This window comes from Hibiscus syriacus, unplaced genomic scaffold (assembly GCF_006381635.1).
Source record: "Hibiscus syriacus cultivar Baekdansim isolate YM2019G1 unplaced genomic scaffold, ASM638163v2 tig00110505_pilon, whole genome shotgun sequence".
Taxonomy (NCBI): domain Eukaryota; kingdom Viridiplantae; phylum Streptophyta; class Magnoliopsida; order Malvales; family Malvaceae; genus Hibiscus; species Hibiscus syriacus.
Window position 1 is genome coordinate 3451695 of NW_024062765.1, and position 6168 is coordinate 3457862.

The 6168-nt window shown below is 32.8% G+C and overlaps 1 pseudogene; it reads left to right on the forward strand.

Moving 5' to 3' along the window:
• Positions 1 to 470: 470 nt before the first annotated feature.
• On the forward strand, positions 471 to 2248 carry LOC120130020 (annotated as a pseudogene).
• The last annotated feature ends 3920 nt before the right edge of the window (positions 2249 to 6168 follow it).

Here is a 6168-nt window from a genome sequence, read left to right on the forward strand (position 1 = left end):
TATTCAACTATTCATATGAGTATATATCGTACATAACATGTCAATAATTAATTTAAATTTTATAAAATTATTCAAAATATAAAATAATTTTAAAAAGCATGAAGTACATATAGAATATCATATTGACACGCCATTGTTGTTAAAATTTTAATATTTGAAGTCTTATTTATGTTAATAATAATCCTAATAATTATACTCTTTAAAAGAATTCATAGATAAATTTATTTTTAAAAAAGTTTAAGATTAAATTTAATTAAATTAATAAAAATGACGATTAAATTTATTATTAGTTAATGTTTTTTATGTAAAATTAAATCAATTAATTTTTTAAATTGAAGAAATATAATAAGTAAACCAACCATAGCTCTAATACTAAACCTAATAGTATAACAAGTCACCGATCAGGTATTCGCCCCAATTATAAAAGAAAAGAACAAGAGGCGGTGGTAAAAATATATATCTAGGGTTGAGATCGATTTAAGAGAAGATTTCAGTCTCGGTCTAGCGATCAATGGCGTGCGTGTATATACCGGTTCAAAACTCAGAGGAGGAGGTGCGGGTGGCCCTGGATCATCTTCCCGAATGCTTCTGATATTCTTGATATCCTCAAAGCCGAGCAAGCTCCTCTCGATCTTTGGCTTATCATCGCGAGGGAATACTTTAAGCAAGGGAAGGTCGAACAGTTCCGACAAATTCTGGATGAAGGATTCACTCTTGAAATCGATGAGTATTATGCCGATGTTAGATACGAGAGGATTGCTTTCCTAATTGCTTTAGGGGCTTATCACAGCTACCTCGGAAAAATCGAGACGAGACAAAGAGAAAAAGAGGAACAACTTATTTTGGCTACTTAGTATTACAATAAAGCATCGAGAATCGATATGCACGAGCCTTCAACTTGGGTTAGAAAAGGTCAGCTTCTCCTGGCAAAAGGTGAAGTAGAACAGACATTTTCCGCGTTTAAGATTGTATTGGAAGTAGATGACAATAATGTTCCTGCTCTTCTTGGTCAGGCATGTGTCGGGTTCAATCGTGGTCGTTATTCTGATTCGTTGGAGTTATATAAAAAGACTTTGCAACTGTATCCTAATTGTCCTGGAGCTGTGAGACTCGGGATTGGTCTCTGTCGATATAAATTGGGTCAATTTCAGAAGGCTAGACAGGCATTTCATCGAGTTTTGGAGTTAGCAGAGAATGTTGAAGCTCTTGTTGCATTGGCAATCATGGATTTACAAGCAAATGACGCTGCTGGGATTGAGAAAGGCATGGACAAAATGCTTAGAGCTTCTGAGATATATCCCTATTGTGCAATGGCACTGAACTATCTAGCAAATCACTTTTTCTTCACTGGACAACACTTTTTAGTCGAGCAACCGACTGAAACAGCTCTCGGTGTCACCGATCATGGTCCAATGAAATCGCATTCTTCTACAATCTAGCACGCTCTTATCACAGCAAAGGGGACTTTGAGAAAGCTGGATACTATTACATGGTATCTATTGAGGAAATCAATAATAAGCCTATTGAATTTGTGTTTCCTTACTATGGTTTGGGACAAGTGAAACTTAAGTCGGAAGATTTTAGGAGTGCACTTTCGAACTTTGAAAAAGTTTTAGAGGTTTATCCTGATAGTTGCGAGACATTGAATGCTCTTAGGCTCATATATCTTCAGCTTGGTCAGGTTTAAAAGGCCCAAGAATTTCTCAGAAAGGCTGCGAAAATCGATCCTCGGGATGCTCAGGCATTTCTTGATCCAGGGGAGTTGTTAATTTCATCTGACTCAGGTGCTTCCCTTGATGCCTTCAAAACGGCACGTAATCTTCTGGAAAAGGGAGGTCAAGGCGTCAAGCTGTGCCAGTAGAAGTGCTCAACAATATTGGCGTTCTGCATTTCGAAAGCTCGAGCTCGAGCTCGCCCTGGCAAGTTTCAACAAGGCTCTGGGAGATGGTGTATGACTTGCTTTAACAGGAAATAAGCTAGAGTACTATGTTATTGAAGCTAGTGCATCTATCCTGGACAACAAGGATATGCAAGTATTTCATAGGCTCATAGGCTTGAGGAAAACGGTATTCCTGTGGAACTACCGTTACCGTGGAATAAAGTAACAGTTATATTTAACCTTGCCAGATTACATGAGAAGATTACCTTTGATTTAGGAATTAATTATTTTATTTACTTAGAACTCTTGTGTTATAAATACCTCTTAGATTTAACCTTTAAACTTATAGTAGAATTTATATTTCTTTAGTTATTTATGGAAGTTCTACTTTTCTTTCATTATTTTCTTTTCATTAGGTTAAGCATGATTCAATCCATATTTAGTTAAACTCCACTTAGTTTAAAGCTTTGCGAAGCTCAATTCTAAATCGTGAGAATTGAGTCTTGTTCTTCGTAACTTTGGATAACATTCGTCAGTTCTCTAAAAAGTGGGAGTGACAATAGACCATCCCCTTAAAAGTTACATCTTCACTTCAGACAGTGCATGTTCATTTGAATGTTGCTTTGGCTTACGATGGGAGACAGATCGATTGGTCGTAATTCGGCTTCCTATAAACAAACTTAGTGGTGGCCTATTAAGGGGAATCAAGATTGAGTTTGATTCTCAGAGACACTATAATCCAAGTTGAGCTCTTCCAAAACTCAAGGTTGTTTTGGTGCTAACGGTGATAGACGTGGTTAGACCAATAAAGATCAAATTTCAAAGATAGGCTTGAAAATTTTGATTAACGAGAGAGAAGAGTTAGCTGTGTAGGTTGGGTTCTGCTGATTGTAACCTGCGTGCATCCAGAAGAGAAAATCTATTTCGATGATCGATCGAAATTGAGATTGAACAAAACCTAAGGCTATATCATCTCCATTTAATTCTTCTATTTTATTTACTTATTTACTTTCTCATCATTTATTTTTATTATTTTATTATTTTTATTATTTCTAAATCCCTCGTCTTTATTTTTGTATTTTAAACCAAAAGATCGAAACAAGCTGATTAATCACTTATTCCTTGAGGATCAACCTCTACTTTTCTATATCACTTCCATTATTTATTTATTTGAAAAATTCGATGATTGTCAATAATGAAGCTTTTGATTAACTTCTTTCGAGGGGGCGATGAATATTTCATGGCATCCAACCAACCATTGGACAGAACATCATCGAACTTTGAAGGTTTCTTTCCAGAAATCATCTTATGCTTGTCAGAGGACAAAGATACACCCGATTGTGGATATGAAAGCATATTTGAATGGATGCCTAATCTTGACTTGCTTATCGGAATAGGATCGGTAAGAACAGGAGACGAATGATTGGACTTCAAACCCATTAGCTTCAGATAAATGTTTTTTTAAGAACAAAACCTCAAATCTCCAATCCAATGAACTTATTATCCACCCCTTTTGTCTAGAAAAAACACCTCTTCAATGTTTTCTTATCGTTGATGTTGGCCGATGTGTAGTCCATCAATCGCAGGTTTCCTGAAAATTGATAATCACAAACGCAATGTATCAGAAAAATGCAATAATTGTACAATTTCATGCCATTTTCCTATTTGATATTAACTTTGCTGTTGCTATATCCTTGCAAAGATTTTGAAATTTCGATTATTACTATTAGGTACGATGCAATAACTTTTGGGTATTAAAGTTTCTGCATATTTTTATAATACGAAAATTATTTTTCAATAATCATCTTAATTTATTAATCCAATGCTAACGTGTTTTATATTTGGGTAAAAGATTGGAATTTCTTGGATTGATTATCGTGTCAATTTTTGTGTTTCTCCATCACTATGGTTTCGATGGTTTTGATGAATCCATCATTAAAATAACTTTGGACATAATTTATATTGAAGTTCTTTCTACGACACAAATTTACTTTGTGTTTTTAGTTTTATGAATGTCATAATTCTTATTGGATTATTCATACCGTAGTTGTAATGTTAATCACCATTAGTATATATTTTTTAATTTAGTTTTGGTTTTAGTTTCTTGTATCATGTTTTGGTTTAATAAAGTGAATGCATGATTAAGAAATTTTTGAAAAATAGTTAAAGATTTAGGTTTTCGGTTTTTAATTACGTCATTTAGACAATCTTATTATGGGTTACTTCAAAATCTATGACGTGATTAGAAAATTCAGTTTTTATTTTTGTCTATTATGGATTATAGAATATATATTTAGCATTGATATATTCAATTCAATTTGATTAAAGATTTAATTTATTAGTATGTACTTTGATTTTGACTTTTGGTTAAATATTGATTTTTTGTGATTTATGAAGTTATGAATTAAATGCATGTTTAAGGAATTTTCAGAAACAATCAAATACTTGAGTTTTTCGGTTTCTGATAACATCATTTATGTAACCTCGTTTTGGGTTATTTCGGATATTGTAGTGTAATAAGAAATTTCAATTTTCACCTTTGATTGTTACAGAAATATTAAATTTGAACACTACTATTTATTTTGAGACGACTTAAGTAAAGTAATAAGTCGTTAAAGTGACATCGATTATGGAAAATATTTAATTTTGAAAATATAAAAGTTATGTACATGTAACTAAAGATATGCTGATAGATCCAAAGGAAGAATAATATTTGACATAATTATACGTGCAACTTTGGTAATAAGCATGTGATAATTATTCGGTTTGACATGCGAATAATAAATCAGCTCAAAGGATAATTTTTCTTGACATGTTCTTATTATCAGTGTTTGGTTATCACATCAGTGTTATGCGTATAAACTCCACCAAGTGCAGACAAGGTTGTTGTGTTGCACTGGTATTTTCTGTTATGGTAGTTGGTGCAGTTGAGTTTGCTAGGAGATTGTTAGCGGCCTCAGTTGTGCATTAATTCCATCTCTCTTGCATATATATTGCATGGTTCCTTTTGGAATATTACAGGTTCTATCAATTGGTTTATTTAGTTACTATTTTATCTTTAATTACTCATTGTTTATTAGTTTATGTTACTGATTTGGGCGTTTTAATTCATTTTCTGTCCAGGACGTCGGATTATAGAAATTGCACTAAAAGGGCAAAATTAAAAAGTTTTTTTTTAATTTTGAAGTCAAGTCTAGAATAATGGCATTGACTCTGGGCATGAACGTTTGACGTTGCATCCATTCAGTAGTTTCCAAAAGGTTCAGTCAGCACTTCTAGAAGGACGAATGACTCAGTCTCATTTTAAAATTTGAATTAGGAATTATCTTTTGTTTTTAGGATTTAATTTTAATATTTTCCAAGAATTATCTTTTATCATTTCCATGTCATTTTTAAGGTTTTAGAAAGTTATAAATACGATCTCAGGGTAAGCTTGGAAGACATTCAGAATTACCTTTATTCTTTGCTTTGTTATTTTATAAAGTTTTCTTTTTTTTCTCTCATTTTAATTTTAAAGTTTTTTTTTATTTTAGTTTTTAAAAATGCTAAGTATGATTTCTTTCATACTTAGCTAATTTTTCAATAAGCCAAAGGCTAAAACAATGACTCAATTCCGATCGTGAGAATTGAAAAACACTTAATACTTTGGGTTATATTCTCAATTTTTTGCAAACTAGGATTGACAATCGACATTTCCTTTAAAAATCAAAACGCTTTCATTTCAAAGAGAGCTCATTAGCTTGATTGTTGTTACGATTTAAAATTGAGATGAAGAATCGGCCAGTAGCAAGTTCGACTTCCTGGGAACGCACTTAGCGGCGGTCCGCTAAGTGAAATTGGGATCGATTCGATTCTCATTGAGACAATATAGTCCGAGTCAGGTTTTTCTAGATCTTAAAATTTGAGTTGCCACTAGCGTTGATAGTCGTAGTTAGTCCAAATAAGGACTAAAATTCAAAGATTGATTTTGGATTGTTGGTTTACTAGAGAGAAAAACAAGTCACAGGGGTTGGGCCATTTATACTGTAATCATCATTAATATGAAGTAAAAATATTATTCAATGATCAATTGGAATTGAGGCAAAGCGAAGTCTGAAGTTGTTTTTACCATAGTTGAATTTTCATCTCAATTTACTTTCTTTTTTTTTAAATTAAATTATTTATTTACTTTACAATCTTTCAAACAAATCCCCTATTTTTAGTTACAATTTTACCACACCAGAATCAAAAGCCTTCTATATCAGTAGCTCCAAAGTTTGTAACACCCCCAACCCGTATCCGACCCGGAT